The 20971-nt window shown below is 45.2% G+C and overlaps 1 long non-coding RNA gene across 1 annotated transcript; it reads left to right on the top strand.

Annotated features, from left to right (window-relative positions):
• Window positions 1–259: 259 nt before the first annotated feature.
• On the top strand, window positions 260–13606 carry LOC120981678. Its single transcript, XR_005774731.1, has 3 exons — window positions 260–360; window positions 2872–2875; window positions 13595–13606. It is a non-coding gene; the product is annotated as an uncharacterized LOC120981678 (long non-coding RNA).
• The last annotated feature ends 7365 nt before the right edge of the window (window positions 13607–20971 follow it).

The raw sequence follows: 20971 nt of genomic DNA on the forward strand, positions 1-20971 counted from the left end.
TAGGCCATGGCAGTGGCGTAGCTATAGGGGTCGCAGCGGTCGCAATTGCGACCGGGCCCCTGAGTCAGGGGGGCCCACAGGGCCCCCTCAAGCCAGGAGAACGCAGCCGCAGCTGAATAACTAAAATACGATTTACAGGGGGCGGAGCGGAGGCCGAGAGGAGAGGCCCTGCGTGACGCGCACTGTGCAGGGCAGCTGGGCAGGCGAAGTGAGGAGGAGGGGCTTTAATTGAGGTGCGACGCAGGACTTAGTCACGTACCTCACTGTGACCTCCTGCGTCGGATCTTGCGAGATGACGCGGCGCGGGAAGGCACAGTGAGCGAGGCATTGGTGACCGCCTGTACCAGGATGCCACAAGCTGTGAAGGAGAGAGAGGTAAGTATTAATTATTTTTTTTTTTTATGTACCCTACGTTCTACCCTTATTGCAGAGGCACTGGGGGCACGAGAGGAGGACCACTGACAGTACTCAGTCAGTGGACATCATAGTATTAATAAGAGTGGAGACTGGAGAGACTACCATTATATTAATAATAAAGAGGGGGCTATTATATTAACAACGAGGGGGACATTATATTATTAATAAAGAGGGGGTCATTACATTAATAATAAAGAGGGGGCCACTACATTAATAACAAAGAGGGGGTCATTATATTAATAAAGAGGGGGCCATTATATTAATAACAAAGAGGGGGACATTATATTAATAACAAAGAGGGGGCCAATACATTATTATTAATATAATGTCCCCCTCTTTATTATTAATGTAATGGCCCCCCTCTTTATTATTAATGTAATGGCCCCCTCTTTATTATTAATATAATGGCCCCCTCTTTATTATTAATATAATGGCCCCCTCGTTGTTAATATAATGGCCCCCTCTTTATTATTAATGTAATGGCCCCCTCTTTATTATTAATATAATGGCCCCCTCTTTGTTATTAATGTAATGGCCCCCTCTTTGTTATTAAAGAGGGGCCATTATATTAATAATAAAGTGTGGGCCATTATATTAATAATAAAGTGGGGCCATTATAATATACAGGGGAAATAATATTATGGGGAATGGGAGCTATCTGTCTGGCTCTAGCACAGTATTGGGGGCAGCAGGATGAGTTGTTGAGACACCAGGAAGGAGAGGATGAGAGTAAAGTGAGGAACCTAAAAAATAATCTGTGAAACTCTGCAGAGACGAGAAGCGGCTGAAAGAAGGTGTCATGGCGGTCTTATCTCTGGATGAAGACGTTGAGAAAAGTCTACATCACAGGAGACGTCACTGGATGTAACAGGTATGGTGCGGCATTCTCCTGTAATAATATTACCCATGCACATATCTGTTTCTTGGTAGGGTAAGGGGTATATAGAATTTGACCCACACTGCCGCATCCGGCCCCAGACTTCAGGTAACACTGTGTTCTGAATTCTGGGGCCTCACACCCATCTACAACATTATCACTGTGTTACATAGGACTGCTAGTGATCTACTACAGTATTTGTTAAAAGGGGCGTGCCCGGGGTAGGGGGGTGGCACCATTTTTGGCTTTCCCCGGGTGCTGGCAACCCACGCTACGCCACTGCTCTCCTATCCTGTGAGTGTGACTGCGACTGCGAGACACACTGACTGACTTACTGAGGTGAGCGTCCGACCGACCGGGGTTCTGGTCCGGTCGGTCCAGTGAGTGAGTGACTGCGACTCTGTGTCTGTCCTGAGTGAATCCGGGCTCTGACCCGCCTGGTGGGAGCGCCGGTGAGATTGTTATAATAAGCCCCATGCCAGGGGGTCCCTGATATATTAACTGACCAATAACATAGAGATCCCAGTGCCAACTGCCTTGCTGGTGAACGATTGGCATATACTTCTGCTGTGGAGTAGGGGGGCCCAAATTGAACTCTTGCACCAGGGCCCATGAGCCTATAGCTACGCCCCTGGGCCATGGCTTTACTTCAATAGCGATTATCCTCGTGACAGATTTCCTTTAAAGCTCACCTACAGCAGTGAAGAAAAATGGCTGGGTTGTTATGGAAACCTGGAGTAAAACTGTGTATGTGGAGACTAACAGCCTGCGATCTTCTATTGGCTGATAAGTGTCATTTGATCAAGCTTCTATTGGCTAAAGCATTTTTTTTTGGGGAATATCTCAGAAACGGTACGCCCTAGAGAGCTAAGACCTGGTCTAAAACCTTCCCGGACACCTGATGTACCTGTGTGCCAAATTTTGTGATTGTAAATGCGACGGTGCAGATTCCTTTAGCAGACATACATACACACACACACACACACACACATTTACTCAGCTTTATATAATAGATTATGCACAGTATTAGAGATGAGCTAAGTTTTGGAAAAAATTCAATTTGGTCAATTCGCCAAACTTTGTCAGCAAATTTGATCAGTTATGAATTAATTCATCACTAATTGGGATACATTAGCCTAATCATATATATATCCCACTTGGTGGCCCAATCTCAGTGTGAAGGCTTGGAAGTTAAACTGCAGGGAGAGGGTATCACCCTGCGCATTACATTCTAGTACACTTACATTCATAGCTAATCCCTTCTGTTAAGCAAAAAGAAAAGCATACAGCTGCCTTCAATAAAGAAAAAAACACGTGTGCACCCCTGAAGTGCAATGGCTCTTTAGTAGAACAAAATAAAGAAATACACACACACATATAGCTTGCTGCTTTTCCAAGTGCTGATTTTATAAGTGCATTGGAGATATTCAGGAAACTAACTTAGTCTAACTCAGAGCTTTTCCACTGTAGCAGAACTTCAGTGGTGTTTCTGGTGGATACTCAGACACTGTGTTTCAAAACAGGTAAGGAATTTGTTAGGCAGGGTATCACTATTGTCTGATTGCAAATGAGCATAGGCTAGTAAGGTGTTAAATTGCTGTTGGGGAGGAGCCTTTGTGTGAGTGTGTGTATATCTATAGCAACATAGTATTAGCTTGCTAATTATAACTTGCTGCTTTTCCAAGTGCTGATTTTATAAGTGCATTGGAGATATTCAGGAGGTAATCTGGAGGATCTGGAGGTAATCTGAAGATTTGTTTGTTTAAAATCTTTCCCCTCTTTACAATAGCAGACCTGGTTCTGTGCAGGAATTGTTGTGCTTTTATTTCAGGTTCCACTCTTCGGAGGTTTGGATGCTGTCTGATCTGTAGACAGCTCTCCATAATGCAGCAGGAAATTGCCTTTTTTAAATATGAGATTTGTAAATTAACCATTAAACAAACTCAGGCTGAGAACATTGCAATACCACTGCCACAGAGGCCCCCTAGAAATGGAAGATGGATTACTGCAGGTTCTGGTAGACTGAGAGTTGTGGATAGAAGACATGTCCCACAGTCTGTGGCTCTCCATAATTCATTTGCAGCACTTTCAGAGTGCAGGAGCAACATGGAGGATGGCTCAAGCACAGTGGGTGAGAAACAATCATCTCCCATGCCTAAAGTATGCAAGACTGCAGCCAAAGACAAAAAGGAGAAGGTGAGGACTGATAGTAAACAGCTGTTGGTGGGCGATTCCATTGAGGAGAATGGTGTTGTGAGATGTCTCCCTGGTGCTACCGCTAGCAGGGATAGACGACGGATCCTTAATATTGTTAGGCAAGCAAAGCAGAAAAGGGAGGTGGATGTTATTGTCCATCTTGGGACAAATGATCTGGCTTGCAATGAGGTTTCAAAGGTGAATGAAGCTTTTCACACACTTGGAAAGGATATACGGGAGGTGGCATCAACTGTTTCATTCTCTGCAGTTTTGCCTGTGCATAACCTTCAGCATGACAGGAAGATGCGCATTGAGGAATTCAATTTATGGCTTGGTGAATGGTGTCTGAACCAAGGGTTTGGCTTTGTGTCTCATGTTAGCTCTTGTTGGAATGGAAAAGAACTGTACAAGAAAGATGGTTTGCATCTTTCTCTCAAGGGAACGAAAGTCCTCGGTGAACGGTTCCAAGTATTTGCTAAGGAGCATTTAAACTAGGAAAGGGGGGCAAAAGAGTGATAATCCAGCAGTCCAACTGCCCCCCCGGAACAATGCCAGAAGATGCCAGTAGCACAAAGGTTAAGAAATGACAAGCTCAGATTCTTGTCTACAAATGCTCACAGTTTAGGGAATAAGATCAATGAACTTAAGGCTATAATGGCATCTGAGAATATAGATGTAGTGGCTGTTACTGAGACGTGGTTCAATGGGAGTAATGACTGGGATATAACAATACCAGGGTTCTCTCTATACAGGAAAGACAGAAAAGGCAAGAAGGTGGGAGGGGTGGCCCTGTATGTGAAAGATAGCATAAAATCTAATTTGATACAAGTTAGCGAGAACAATTTAGAGTCAGTTTGGGTTACCTTGCAGCTTGATAATCATAAGGTAACTCGTGTAGGTGTGATTTATAGACCACCTAGCCAAGTCAAAGAATTAGATGATCTACTAGTTGAGGAAATAGCTAAAATGACATTGAAGGGGGAAGTTATCATTATGGAACACTTCAATCTTCCTGATGTAAACTGGAAAACCAAAATAGCTAGTTCTGCCAGGAGTACAGATATTCTAAATTCCCTACTGGGATTATCTCTACAGCAAGTAGTTGAGGAGCCAACCCGGAAGGAGGCCATTTTATATTTAGTATTCACAAATGGTAATTTGGTATCTGATATTACTGTAGGGGAAAGCTTGGGATCTAGTGATCACCAGTCAGTGTGGTTTACTACAGTGACCGAGTCGCACCACACAAAGACAAAAGTTTTTGATTTTAGAAAAAACTGACTTTTCTAAAATTAGATTAGTGTTATACGAGTCCCAATCAGATTGGAACAGTTTCATTGGAGTCCAGGAGAAATGGGACTACTTAAAAGTGGCACTATTGAAAGCAACAGAAAATTGCATTAGGCTTGTCAGTAAAAGCAGAAAAAGGAAGTGATCACTGTGGTACTCAGCAGAAGTGGCCAAAATCATTAAAAACAAAAAGATAGCATTTAGGAATTATAAAAAAACAAAAAACGAGGATGACAGGCAAATTTATAAGATTAGGCAGAGAGAGGCCAAATAAGTTATAAGAGCTTCTAAAGCACAGGCAGAAGAGAAATTAGCTCAGTCAGGGGAAAAAGGCGATAAGGCATTCTTCAGATACATAAATGAAAAAAGGAAACTAAAATAAGGAATTACCAAATTAAAAACAAAAGAAGGAAGGTATATGGAAGAAGATAAAGAACTAGCTGAATGCCTCAATGAATACTTCTGTTCAGTTTTTACAAAGGAAAATGAAGGAAAAGGACCTCAGTTAGGAAAGAAGACTAATGAATCTTTTGATGCATGTGTCTTTACAGAGGAAGAGGTTCTAAGGCTACTTTCACACCTGCGTTAGGTGCGGATCCGTCTGGTATCTGCACAGACGGATCCGCACCTATAATGCAAACGCTTAGATCCGTTCAGAACGGATCCATTTGCATTACCATGAACAAAAAAAAATTTTTTTTTTTTTTTTTTTGTTCATGATAATGCAAACGGATCCGTTTTGACTTTACATTGAAAGTCAATGGGGGACGGATCCGTTTGAAAATTGAGCCATACTGTGTCAACTTCAAATGGATCCGTCCCCATTGACTTACATTGTAAGTCTGGACGGATCCGTTTGCCTCCGCACGGCCAGGCGGACACCCGAACGCTGCAAGCTGCGTTCAGGTGTCCGCCTGCTGAGCGGAGCAGAGGACAAACGGAGCCAGACTGATGCATTCTGAGCGGATCCGCATCCACTCAGAATGCATTAGGGCTGGACAGATCAGTTCGGGGCCGCTTGTGAGAGCCTTCAAACGGAACTCACAAGCGGAGCCCCGAACGCTAGTGTGAAAGTAGCCTAAGTCAGCTGTCTAAAATTAATATAAATAAGTCACAGGGGCCTGATGGGATACACCCAAAGCTATTAAAAGAGCTCAGCGGTGAACTAGCAAAACCATGAACAGATTTATTTAACCAATCACTGGCAACAGGAGTCGGCCCAGAAGATTGGAAATTAGCAAATGTTGTGCCCATTCACAAGAAAGGTAGTAGGGAGGAATCGGGCAACTATAGACCAGTAAGCTTGACATCAATAGTGGAGAAATTAATGGAAACCATACTTAAGGAGAGGATTGTAGAACATCTAAAACCCCATGGATTGAAAGATGAAAAACAGCATTGGTTTACTTCAGGGAGATCATGTCAAACTAATCTTATCGATTTTTTTGATTGGGTGACTAAAATAATAGATGGTGGAGGTGCAGTAGACATCGCTTATCTAGACTTTAGTAAGGCTTTTGATACTGTCCCACATAGAAGGCTTCTCAATAAATTGCAGTCTTTGGGCTTAGACTCCCATATTGTTGAATGGATTAGGCAGTGGCTGAGGGACAGACAACAGAGGGTTGTAGTCAATGGAGTATATTCAGACAATGGTATTGTTACCAGTGGGGTACCTCAGGGATCTGTTCTGGGACCCATATTGTTTAATATCTTTATCAGCGAAATTGCAGAAGGCCTCGATGGTAAGGTGTGTCTTTTTGCTGATGACACAAAGATTTGTAACAGGGTTGATGTTCCTGGAAGGATACACCAAATGCAAAAGGATTTAGGAAAACTAGAGGAATGGTCAAAAATCTGGCAACTAAAATTTAATGTTGATAAGTGCAAGATAATGCACCTGAGGCGTAAAAACCCAAGAGCAGAATATAAAATCTGTGATACAGTCCTAACCTCAGTATCTGAGGAAAGGGATTTAGGGGTCATTATTTCAGAAGACTTAAAGGTAGGCAGACAATGTCATAGAGCAGTAGGAAATGCTAGCAGAATGCTTGGGTGTATAGGGAGAGGAATTACCAGTAGAAAGAGGGAGGCGCTCATGCCGCTCTACAGAGCACTAGTGAGACCTCATTTGGAGTATTGTGCTCAGTACTGGAGACCATATCTCCAGAAGAATATTGATACTTTGGAGAGAGTTCAGAGAAGAGCTACTAAACTGGTACATGGATTGCAGGATAAAACTTACCAGGAAAGATTAAAGGACCTTAACATGTATAGCTTGGAAGAAAGACGAGACAGAGGGGATATGATAGAAAATTTTAAATACATAAAGGGAATCAACAAGGTAAAAGAGGAGAGAATATTTAAAAGAAGAAAAACTGCTACAAGAGGACATAGATTTAAATTAGAGGGGCAAAGGTTTAAAAGTAATATCAGGAAGTATTACTTTACTGAGAGAGTAGTGGATGCATGGAATAGCCTTCCTGCAGAAGTGGTAGCTGCAAATACAGTGAAGGAGTTTAAGCATGCATAGGATAGGCATAAGGCTATCCTTCATATAAGATAGGGCCAGGGGCTATTCATAGTATTCAGTATATTGGGCAGACTAGGTGGGCCAAATGGTTCTTATCTGCCGACACATTCTATGTTTCTATGAAATGGAGGTAGCGCCAATAAAGTAGTAAAGAAAAAAAAAGTTATTTTAATGCATGTTGTGGCAGTCCAAACACATGCTTTTTAATCCCTTCTGTTACCTGTAGATTTACTGTGCGTTAGTATTACAGGTCACTGTTAGCGTCAGGTCTAATTTATCGCTGTGAAGTTAACTGTGCAGTGCCCCAACACTCAAGTAGTGGCCCCATGGCAGAGTGGGGAGGGTGGTAGAAGCAGCAGTGGCAGTAAGGTTGTGTTCACATCACTGTTTATTTTTCTGATCCGTCAGAAGAACAGAAAACTAAAAAAAAACAAAGCCTCTATTTTGAGCATCCATAAAGCCTTTTTCAGACAGTATTTGATCAGTATTTGTAAGCCAAAAACAGGAGTGGGTCCAAAACAGAAAAAATGTAATATAAATATTTGTATCTCTTTTCTGTTTTGAATCCACTCCTGCTTTTGGCTTACAAATACTGACTGTGTGAAAGAGGCCTTCTGCTCAATTTGCACCTGTTTTGCCCATTTTCGTCTAAAATCAGTTTTTTAACAAGGAAAGGGACTTTAGTGGCCTCTTTCACACGGTCAGTATTTGGTCAGTATTTTGTATCAGTATTTTATCAGTATTTGTGTAACACCCCAGAGTGGTGTTACCACTCCTGCACCCTGCTACTATCTCTAATGGGCTAACACAATGTCATCTGTGTTTTTCTATCCAGGTCCTTTATGTGGTGCAATGTTAATATCTTTATGCAACTGTTATGTTCATGTAATATGCCTGGTTCACCAGCAGGTGGCAGCAAACGTAGCAGAGCTAAAGTAAGAGAGATTGGAACTTAGCATTCCATTCTAACCCCCCTCTAGAGAGAAGTGGGCTAGCCCTACTTCCTGAAGGAAGGATGGGGACCAGTTAGTTCCAGTTTAGTTTACCCCCTGCAAGGGGAAGGGTGTGCAGGGGCAGGTCTCTGCTGGACGTGCCCACGCCAGCCAGAGCACCCTAAGCTCTGCCGGCCATGGAGGCAGAAGCCTAAAGCCTCAGGAGCTAGGAGTACACTTCCTTGGCTGAGGAGAAGTCCAACAACAGAGTGAAGTGCAGGATAAAGAGGAAGCCAAGTTACTAAGCTAGCCTGTCAGTATAGCAGAGAGAAAGAGATAAAGCAGAGTTGAGTTTGCCTGCCAGTTCATGCTAAAGCCTGCTGGAACCAAGACACAGCCTGAAAACTGTTTAAAGAAACATTTATTCAATGAAAGCTGCTGTTGAACTTCATCTAAAGGTCTGGACTCAAGTTCTTTCCAATCCCTCAATTCCCCCTTTTCATTGCTTCGGAGCCAATGCCTAGGGTCCAGCAGTATCCAGTGTGAGACAGTGACAGATCTCACACAGGCTAGAGGCAAGGAAGGGGTGGATAGTGTGATCCACACCCCTTCTCCACCACAGGTGAGACCAGCTGGAAGTACTCAGGCTGGCATAAAGCACCTCCCAGGGTGTCAAAAAGGGGGGAGTGTGTTACCTGTGGACAGAGGCCTGGAGGCTCTGTCAGTGTGGTCTCAGCTGGGCAAGGCTGAGGGACCACAAGGCTGGGAGATAGCCTGGAGTTGGGTGACAAAGCGACGCCTGGAAGGGGCGCAGGGCCATAGTCAGGCGGACTACTGAGCCCCAATCCCCCACAAGAGACACTGGACTGGAGACAACGGGCGTACTGTGCTCTGTACAGCCAGGAGGCTGTGGGACATTGGCTGAGAAAGCCGCATGTGATCACAGGGTGTGAACGGTTAGTCAGGAATATTGTGTTTAGTTAGAGCCTGGACGGGCGAGTGTTTATTGTTTTGTTTTTGCTGGTGTGCCACAATAAATGCACTGTTTGGACATCAAACCTGGTGTCCTGAAGCCGTATCTGTGAAAATGACCCCCGGAGAAGAGCTAACCCCCCCCCCCTCACACACACACACACACACACACCTGGTAGCAGCACTGTGACACAAAAAGAGAAATTTAGGCTGCACTACACCACTCTGCATTCCTACCAAACCTGGGATGCGATATAGGAGGGCCCAGGGGGGAGGCGTCCGTTGCATTTGGAAGCCAAAAATTGGAGTAAGCCAAAAAATGGAGTGGGTCCAAAACAGAGATAAAATGTAATGAAAATATTAGCATTTCTTCTGTGTTGTGGACCAAATACTGACCCTGTGAAAGAGGCCTTTACGAATGCTCAAAATACAGGATCCTTTTTTTCTTTTTCTGTTCTTCTGACTGATAAGAAGAACGGATAAAAAATGATGTTAACCCAGACAAACAGGGACAATAGTGGCCCCATTACAGAGAGGGGATGGGTTCCAACTGCAGATGCATAAACAGGGACAAAAGGACCCAATAACAGAGTGGGAGAGGGGGGCAAAAGCAGTGACAGTGACAATAATTGCCCCGTGACAGAGTGGGGGAAGGGCAGCACGCCGGCCCTTAAAGAAGTGCTGCAGGAAACAAGCAGCAAGCATGCTGTGGCCAGGGCTGAGAGGAAACTGTGGAGCGGATCCCAGAACAACAGTACCTACACAGGCAGAGCCCAGGACCGCAGTGGCGAATGGGAAGCACTAGCAGCAGATCACCACTGAACACGGCGCCCGGGACCGTGGCGGTAAACAGGGGAACAGCGGCGCACAGCAGCTGCTGTTACAGTACCCCCCCCTTATGCCCCCTTTTCTTGAGTCCACGACGAGACAGAAACCTTTTTATCAAGTTCGGAGCATGAATGTTCTCTTCTGGTTCCCAAGACCTCTCCTCAGGACCAAAGCTCTTTCAGTCCACAAGATAGTAGGTCTTCTTGCCACGCTTCTTGATGTCCGGGATGTCTTTGACCTCAAATATCTCGTCAGAATCTTCAGATACCGGAGTTGGAGTAGAAGAAGCCGTCAAGAAGCGATTAAAGGGGTTGGCCACTATATAAGTACTTTCCACTATATAGTGGGAGGTAGGGTAAAAATGAGTTTCCTAATATACTATTTTTAAAAAATCTGAATAGTGATGTTTTTATAATGAGCCCCACCCCCTCAGTCCCGCTCTGCGTGCAGCCAGTTCGTCCATGGCTGCACGCGACATGGAGGAGCTTTAGAGAAAGCTTGTCCATGGCTTTATTCTAACTGCGCATGTGCTGCTTTTCCTAATAAGAGCAGGACATGCCCAGTCTGCCCCTGCCACTGGCGCGCTCCCTGCTCCGACTCTGTCTCTACAACCGGCTTATTCCTGTTAGAGTTCGACTTCGGGAAGAAAAGTAAGAGCGCATCGGGGATCAGACGTGCTCTTACTTTTCTTCCTGCTCCGAACTCTGACAGGAATAAGCCATGTGAAAGGGGCCTTAAGCGGATGTTTTTAGAAGAGAGCCATACCTTATCTCCAGACGAGAACTGAGGCGGTTTTCTTCTTCTCTTTTCTGCATTTGCTTTCATGCGGGTCACCGCTTTTTTGATGCAGTCCTTGGTGTCACGCCAAATCTTCAAAAAATCCCTACAAGAGGAATGCTAGTACCCCAGAAGATGTAGGAACAGGGAGAGGAGTCCGAGGGTGTTGTCCATAAACGACAAAGAATGGAGAGGATCCACTAGACTCACTAGAGTGGTTGTTATAGGAGAATTCAGCCCAAGGTAGCAATTGTACCCAGTTGTCGTGTTGGGCTGAAACAAAATGCCGGAGATAGTTCTCTAATACAGTATTTGATTGACGAGTTCTACTTGCCCGTTGGTCAGGGGATGATAACCGGAAGAGAAGTCCAGATCAATTTCGAGCAGCAGGCAAAGAACTCTCCAGAGCTTAGAGGTAAACTGGACTCCGCGATCAGAAACAATATCCAAGGTAGACCATGCAAGCGGAATATGTGTCTCACAGTTTAGCAAGTTCAGCAGCCGAGGGCAGTCCAGCCAAAGGACAAAGTGCGCCATCTTGGAGAAGCGGTCCACGACCACCCAGATAGCTGTATATCCGGCAGAAGAAGGCAGATATGTAACAAAGTCCATGACAATGTGTTGCCATGGGGCATCAGGAACAGGAAGAGGTAACAACAGCCCGGGTGGTTTGGTCCTGGAGACTTTATTCTGAGCATAGACGGTGCAGACAAACACATAATCACGCACATCCTTAGACAGTGTGGGCCACCAGTAGTGGCAAGACAAAAGTTCTGTGGTCTTGCGGATCCCTGGATGACCAGCTAGTTTGGAGTTGTGCCCCCAAGCTAGAATACATTTTGGCAGATGGCACGAATGTCTTCCCGGGAGAGATGTCTTGTACCAGGACAGGAGCCACTGTGATCAAGCGAGCAGGATCTACAATGTACTGGGGCTCCTCCTGCTGGTCAGAGAAGTCAAATGACCGAGACAGAGCATCCGCCTTGATGTTCTTCTCAGCCGGGCAAAAGTGAAGCTCAAAATGAAAACGGGAGAAGAAGAGTGCCTATCTGGCTTGGCGAGGGTTCAGACGTTGTGGGCCGTCTGCAGATATGTAAGGTTCCTGTGGTCGGTAAAGATTATCACTGGATGCTGGGCCCCCTCCAATAGATAATGCCACTCCTACAAGGAAAGTTTTATGGCCAGAAGCTCTCTGCCTCTTATACAGTAATTCCTCTCAGCAGGGGAGAAGAGCTTGGTGGAGAATCCACATGTAAACATCTTGCCCTTGGAACCTTTCTGTAGTAAAACGGCACCAGCTCCTATGGAGGAGGCCTCCACTTCTAAAAAGAATTGGCGGGAGACATCGGATGACGTAGAACAGGTGCAGAAGCAAAGGACCTCTTTAATTGGGTGAAGGTGGTCTCCGCCTCAGGAGTCCAGTCTCTGGCATTCACCCCTTTATTAGTAAGAGCAGAGATCGGAGATGTAAGAGATGAAAAATTCAGGATGAACTGACGATAGAAATGAGCAAATCCAAGGAAGCACTGTATAGCACGAAGACCCTGTGGGCGGGGCCAGTCCATAACTGCATTTAATTTTTTAGGATCCATCTGAAACCCCGCATCCGAGATATTACATAGTTAATACGGTTGAAAAAAAGACATACGTCCATCAAGTTCAACCAAGGGATAGGTGGGGATGCGAATCCCAAAAGTAATTGAGACTCCGATTTCTACACGTTTTCATAAGCATTAATGTTTCTTACTTTTAAGAATTTGTCTAAACCCTTTTTGAAACTGTCTACTGTTCCTGCTGTGACTACGTCCTGAGGAAGTCTATTCCACAGCTTCACAGTTCTTACAGTAAAGAAGCTTTGACGCTTCCGGAGACTGAACTTTTTCCTCTCCAATCGAAGGCAGTGCCCCCTTGTCTTTTGAGCGCATTTTACATGGAACAGATTTTTACCGTATTTTTTGTATGGCCCATTTATATATTTGTATAGATTAATCATGTCCCCCCTTAGACGTCTCTTCTCAAGACTAAATAAATTAAATTCCTTTAATCTTTCTTCATAACTAAGGCCTCTTTCACACTTGCGTTGTCCGGATCCGGCGTGTACTCCACTTGCCGGAATTACACTCCGGATCCGGAAAAACGCAAGTGTACTGAAAGCATTTGAAGACGGAACCGTCTTCCAAATGCTTTCAGTGTTACTATGACAGCCAGGACGCTATTAAAGTCCTGGTTGCCATAGTAGGAGCGGGGAGCGGGGGAGCGGTATACTTACAGTCCGTGCGGCTCCCGGGGCGCTCCAGAATGACGTCAGAGCGCCCCATGCGCATGGATGACGTGATCCATGCGATCACGTGATCCATGCGCTTGGGGCGCCCTGACGTCACTCTGGAGCGCCCGGGGAGCCGCACGGACGGTAAGTACACTGCTCCCCCGCTCCCCGCTACACTTACCATGGCTGTCAGGACTTTAGCGTCCCGGGAGCCATGGTAACCACTCTGAAAAAGCTAAATGTCGGCTCCGGCAATGCGCCGAAACGACGTTTAGCTTAAGGCCGGATCCGGATCAATGCCTTCCAATGGGCATTAATTCCGGATCCGGCCTTGCGGCAAGTGTTCCGGATTTTTGGCCGGAGCAAAAAGCGCAGCATGCGGCGGTATTTTCTCCGGCCAACAAACGTTCCGTACCGGAACTGAAGACATCCTGATGCATCCTGAACGGATTACTCTCCATTCAGAATGCATTAGGATAATCCTGATCAGGATTCTTCCGGCATAGAGCCCCGACGACGGAACTCTATGCCGGAAGACAATAACGCAGGTGTGAAAGAGCCCTAAGACCCTCCATTCCCCTTATCAGTTTAGTCGCTCTCCTCTGTACTTTTTCCAGATGATGTATCCGAGGAACGGTATGGTAGATTTTTCAAAGATGCATTTCTCGAGTTTGGTATAAGGTCGATTCTCTCTCAACCGCTGTAAAACCAAACATACATGCTTCCGGTGAGTGGTCAAATCTGGAGAATAGATCAGTATATCGTCAAGGTACACTATAACGCAGACATAGAGCAGGTCCTGGAAGATATTGTTTACCAATTCCTGGAATACCGCGGGAGCATTGCACAGGTCAAAAGGCATGACTAGATACTCGTAGTGTCCATCACGAGTGTTAAAAGCAGTCTTCCTCTCATCGCCCTTTCGAATGCGGATAATGCCTCATGCACACGACCGTTGTGTGCATCCGTGGCCGTTGTGCCGTTTTCCGCTTTTTTTTCGCGGACCCATTGACTTTCAATGGGTCCGTGGAAAAATCGGAAAATGCACTGTTTTGCAGCCGAGACCGTGATTCGTGTATCCTGTCCGTCAAAAAAATATGACCTGTCCTATTTTTTTGACAGACAACGGTTCACGGAACCATTCAAGTCAATGGGTCCGTAAAAGAACACGGATGCACACAAGATTGGCATCCGTGTCCGTGATCCGTGGCCGTAGGTTACTTTAATACAGACGGATCTGAAGATCCGTCTGCATAAAAGCTTTTTCAGAGCTGAGTTTTCACTTCGTGAAAACTCAGATCCGACAGTATATTCTAACACAGAGGCGTTCCCATGGTGATGGGGACGCTTCAGGTTAGAATATACTAAAAGAACTGTGTACATGACTGCCCCCTGCTGCCTGGCAGGTGCTGCCAGGCAGCAGGGGGCAGCCCCCCCCTGTAGTTAACACATTGGTGGCCAGTGCGGCCGCCCCCCCCCTCCCTCCCCTGTAGTTAACTCATTGGTGGCCAGTGCGGCCGGCCCCCCTCCCTCCCCTGTAGTTAACTCGTTGGTGGCCAGTGGGCCCCCCTCCCTCCCCTGTAGTTAACTCGTTGGTGGCCAGTGGGCCCCCCTCCCTCCCCTGTAGTTAACTCGTTGGTGGCCAGTGCGGCCGGCCCCCCTCCTGTAGTTAACTCGTTGGTGGCCAGTGGGGCCCCCCCTCCCTCCCCTGTAGTTAACTCGTTAGTGGCCAGTGGGCCTTCTCCCCTCCCTCCCCTCCTAATTAAAATCTCCCCCCCTATCATTGGTGGCAGTGGAGAGTTTAACCGCTGGGGCTCTGATCGGTAACCATGGCAACCAGGACGCTACTGCTGTCCCAGTTGCCATGGTTACTTAGCAATTTGTAGAACCATTATACTTACCTGCGAGCTGCGATGTCTGCGTCTGGCCGGGAGCTCCTCCTACTGGTAAGTGACAGGTCTGTGCGGCGCATTGCTTAATGACCTGTCACTTACCAGTAGGAGGAGCTCCCGGCCGGACGCAGACATCGCAGCTCGCAGGTAAGTATAATGGTTCTACAAATTGCTAAGTAACCATGGCAACCGGGACAGCAGTAGCGTCCTGGTTGCCATGGTTACCGATCGGAGCCCCAGCGATTAAACTGGGACTCCGATCGGTACTCTCCGCTGCCACCAATGATAGGGGGGGAGATTTTAATTAGGAGGGGGAGGGAGGGGAGAAGGCCCACTGGCCACCAACGAGTTAACTAGAGGGGAGGGAGGGGGGCCGGCCGCACTGGCCACCAACGAGTTAACTACAGGGGAGGGAGGGGGGCCCACTGGCCACCAACGAGTTAACTACAGGGGAGGGAGGGGGGCCCACTGGCCACCAATGAGTTAACTACAGGGGAGGGAGGGGGGCCCACTGGCCACCAATGAGTTAACTACAGGGGAGGGGGGGGGGCCGACCGCACTGGCCACCAATGTGTTAACTACAGGGGGGGGCTGCCCCCTGCTGCCCGGCAGCACCTGCCAGGCAGCAGGGGGCAGTCATGTACACAGTTCTTTTAGTATATTCTAACCTGAAGCGTCCCCATCACCATGGGAACGCCTCTGTGTTCGAATATACTGTCGGATTTGAGTTTCACGAATCATAGAGGCGTTCCCATGGTGATGGGGACGCTTCAAGTTAAAATATACCATCGAATTGGAGAAAACTCCGATCCTATGGTATATTAACTCCTGACTTTACATTGAAAGTCAATGGGGGACAGATCCATTTGAAATTGCACCATATTGTGTCAAAGTCAAACGGATCCGTCCCCATTGACTTGCATTGTAATTCAGGACGGATCCGTTTGGCTCCGCACGGCCAGGCGGACACTAAAACGACTTTTTTTTCATGTCCGTGGATCCTCCAAAAATCAAGGAAGACCCACGGACGAAAAAACGGTCACGGATCACGGACCTACGGACCCCGTTTTTGCGGACCGTAAAAAAAAACGGTCGTGTGCATGAGGCCTAAGGTTGTATGCGCTGTGCAGGTCGAATTTTGTGAAGACCTTAACTCCCCGAATCCTGTCAAAGAGTTCGGAGTTTAGCTGAAGAGGGTATAGATTTTTGACTTTGACCTTATTCAGACCTCGATAGTCGATACGGGGCCGTAAGGATCCATCTTTTTTTCTGCACAAAGAAGAACCCGGCACTGGCTAGTGAAGTAGATTTCGGATAAACCCCCTCTCAAGATCCTCCTTGATGTAATCAGACATTGCTTGGGTCTCGGGAAGTGAGAGTGGGTAGACTTGACCACAAGGAGGAGTGGCAGCAGGCAGAAGGTCAATCAGACAATCATATGGACGATGAGGAGGCAGGGTCTCAGCCTCTTTCTTACTGAAGACATCCGCAAAACTGGCATACTGCTGCGGAAGTCCAGGCAGGTCTACAGGTACAGTAGGCGAGGAAGCAGGTCGGACCTCCGATAAGCAGGTGGACTGACAGGATGATCCCCAACGCAGAATCTGACCGGAGTGCCAGTCCACAACTGGAGTGTGCTGACGCAGTCAAGGAAGACCAAGGATAACAGGATTCACGGACGCTGGCAGCACATAGAAGGAGATCATCTCTGAATGCAGAACCCATATTTGCAACTTAAGGGGCATAGTAACAGAAATCACAGGTTCAGGAAGTACAGTCCATTTACGGAAGCCACAGATAGAGGCCTTTCTATACGGATGGTAGGGAGACGGTACCGATGGACCAGAGCTTGCTGAATGAAGTTACCAGCTGACCCAGAGTTCAAGAATGCAGGCACAGGCAGTGTGACTCCCTTGTGAGAGAGAGTCATCAGAACTAAGAGTTTCGGAGAGGAGTTCTCCTTATCTAGGACCACCTCTCTAACTGATCCTAGACATTGGCATTTCCCTGCTTCTGTGGACAATTATTCACAAAGTGGGCCTTGCCTCCACAATACAGACACAGGTTCTCTGCTTTGTGGCATAATTCAGAAACCAGGTGTTAGGCTGGGATCGGTTTATTGACGACATCGTCTTTTTCTGGCAGGGGTCAAGACAAGAATGTGAGGAGTTTATTGGTCATCTTAACGAGAACCCGCTGAACATATCCCTAACATACAAAATCTCGGAATCTGAAGTTGAATTTCTGGATCTTCGGATCAGATTGAAAGATTCTAAAATTGTGACATCTCTGTTCCGTAAAAGCACTGCCACCAACAATTTGCTTCATTTTGCAAGCTTCCACCCGACACACTTAAAGAAGGGCATACCCAGGGGTCAGTTCTTACGTTTGCGACGCAATTGCTCTGATGTAAATGACTTCAGAGAGGCCTCACAAGATCTGACACTACGCCTTAATGAGAGGGGTTACCCCAAAAAGGTCATATCCCGGGCATTTGAGAGGGCCAAAGAGGCCAAACGTGAGGACTTATTTATACCCAAGGTAAAGCCAAAAGAAAATAAAATATGTTTGATCACTAGGTACAATAACCAGTGGTCTGACCTTTACAGAATCTTGAACACGCACTGGTTTCTACTTCGGTCAGATGCCAAATTAGCCTCGCACGTGGATGAAAAACCCAGGATTGTGGCACGGAGGGCACCAAACCTCAAAGATACCCTAGTACGTAGCCACTTCCAACGCCCCGGGGTCTCCACGGCCAGGGGGGGTGTGTTGAAGGGTACATATCCCTGTGGGGACTGCAATATTTGTCAATTTATGCTCAATTCGGACACCCTCTCCTATGGAGAAAACTGCAGTGTTGACCTAAAACGTTATGTTAATTGCCGTTCCAGGAATGTGGTCTACGCTCTGCTTTGCCCCTGTAACAAGATCTATGTGGGCCAGACCATGCAGGAGCTCAGGAAGAGAGTACAACAGCACACATCGAATATTCGGTTAGCAGCACGGGACAGGAGCAAGGGGGAGAAACCCCTGACATCAGTGGCAACCCATTTCCTGGACTGTCACGATGGTAGGTATGATGATCTATGGGTGGCAGGACTGGATATAGTTCGGGGCAACATTAGGGGTGCACACATCTCTAAGAGGTTGCTCTGCTCTGAATCAAGGTGGATTTTTAACCTTGGTTCACAGTTTCCAGGGGGCTTAAATGAAGAACTCACTTTCACGGGTTTTTATACATAGATCTTGCTCTGATTGAGCAAGACTATGTATTAATCACCCATTCTATATTTCTTTTAATTTCATCATTTTTTATCCCCTTTCTTCCCCTTTTTTCCCCCTTCACTCCTTTTCTTCACTTCCTTGTTTTCCTTATTATTTTCACTTTATTCACTTTTTTAGGTTTTAGAGGACCTACTTACACTTGAACATGGGACCTACTGATGTCATGGATTTCACCCTCCTTTTTATGGCACACAATGGACACTTGGCACTTTAAAGCACCCCTGTTTGCTGCATTTGCACAGTCGCTGAGCCACCCCTCCCATTGGGAGATCCTCTCTTTGCTCCTAATTTATTGTTTCTATATTTTCTGTATATATTATGAAATGGTATGTAATGTTGCCTATATGAAATTATGCTGTCAGTGAAACAATACGCTACGTGCTGTCCTTGTATATTTTGTATGTAGTATTTTTTTATTTTTTATTTATTTATTCTATCTATTATTTATTTATATTTATATAATATGTACATGTATGTGTATTTACTCTTTTCCTATTTTTATGCGCCTGCGTGGTTGGTCCTCTACTCCCCGGTGCATGGTCCCCCGTCTGGTGGGCTGTCGAGGCTTTGAGCTTGGGGATGGGTGTTCATGGATATATTTCATTATTTATTGATATAATTGTTTACATTTACTTCTCCAATTTTGTACAATAACCCCTTTACTCAGGCTCAGGGGCCTTAACGCGGGTTGTGCAAGATATACCCAGTGTATGAAATACGCGTGTTTAGGCATATATAAATAAATTGTCTGACCTATGGGCTTATTATGGATCACGGTATGTTGTCTTTATCACAATTTATGCCTTGTTTATTTTGTTTATTTCATCTAGATTTCTGAATTATTATTCACAATTATACTGTATTTATTATTATATTTATTATATCCATATATAAACCAATGAACTATTGTCCGCGTCATTTTGATCACGGTCGCCAATGCCTTGTTTATTGCATTTTTTGTAATATTTTAAATATTGGTTCATTTTGGTTCACTATGTATTTATTAAATGAATTATTTTATTTATTATATTTATTATACCTATATACACATCAATGAATTATTGTCCGCGTTATTTTGATCATGGTCGTTAATGCCTTGTTTATTGTATATTTTTTTGAATATTTGTTCATATTGGTTCACTATGTATTTATTAAATGAATTATTTTATTTATTATATTTATATATACACTAATGAATTATTGTCTGTGTCATTTTGATCACGGCTGTCAATACTTTGTTTACTGTATTTTTGTAATATTATTTTGAATATTGGTTTATCATGGCTCACTATATCATTGCTCATAACTTATGAAGGTACTGTCCTGAAATAAACATGCGCTGTTGAGACATCAAATGGGATGACTATATGTATTGTCATCCAACCTGTTTGCTATATTCAACCTGCGTTCCATTTGGCCCCCTGTCCTCTGCGTTCCACGGGACGGAGCTGCGCGCTCTGTCGCCCGGATGTGACGCTGGAGCCGGGTGCGTTTCCGGTCTATGGAACGCACTGTGGCTTCGGCTTCCGTCTGGGCGCCATGTTGTGCAGGCGCATACGCCTTTTCATCACGCCGGCTTCACCGGCATATGTTGCAGCGCCTAGACCATGCACCGGGGAGCATTCAGGTGGCGCCCCTTGATGTGTCCACCTGGTCCTCCTTTTCTCAAATTGCCCAGACAGGTTTTACCACAGCTTTATCTATTTATATTTGATTATTGTAAATATAATGTCACAGTGATGCCATGATTCTAAAATATAACTTTTAATATGTATAAATAAAATAGTCAATGAATCCCTCTAAGTAATAGTTAATCAATCAATATAGAAAGAAAAAAGGAAAAATAAATTTAAATTTATTTTTCCTTTTTTCTTTCTATATTGATTGATTAACTATTACTTAGAGGGATTCATTGACTATTTTATTTATACATATTAAAAGTTATATTTTAGAATCATGGCATCACTGTGACTATGTAATTTGTTGACCATATTCTACTATAGAATTCCCTGAACAGGAATTTGTTCAACCTGTGAATATTATTGTAAATATAAGAACTTGAAGACACCACTTCAGATTCATATGGACCTCTGATGAAGCTAGTTGGATACTAGCGATACGCGTGAGGATTTTCCTGCATGTCTCACTGAAGGGCTGCTCACTTTCTCCTTGTGTTACCACTGTGCTATTTGATAAGTATACCATGTTGGTTCTATGGATCATTCTCTTTTACTCTAGCACTGTATAATTCATGGTCTCCTTGGATGATGCTTGTTTTATGCTTGTCAATTTCTCCCTTCAGTGGGATATTGCCTCACATGTTCATGGTTTTAATCTGTGTGTCTTTAATAAATTATTATTGTTTTTTGGAGTTTGGTATTTCTTTTCTTAGTTTAGCTCATGCTTTTTTCTATACCAGGCCTGCACTCCTGTATCTATTTATTGGTGTGCCCCCCGTTGTTTAGTATTACACTGCTTTGTGGTGTAAACGTTCCTGGTCAGACTATCGAAGGCGCTCTATTTGCATGGCTTCTTCAGATGGGGTGGACACTAGAGGAAGAACCGGCCTCTGTAAGGATGGAACCAAACAAGGTGGTCTTCTAGTGCATGTGATCTCCTTAGAACGTTCCCCGAAACGCATATCTATCCTTGTGGCCAAGGTGATTAGGTCATTCGGAGTAGACGGACGGTCACAACCAGCTA

This window comes from Bufo bufo, chromosome 11, assembly GCF_905171765.1.
Source record: "Bufo bufo chromosome 11, aBufBuf1.1, whole genome shotgun sequence".
Classification (NCBI taxonomy): Eukaryota; Metazoa; Chordata; class Amphibia; order Anura; family Bufonidae; genus Bufo; species Bufo bufo.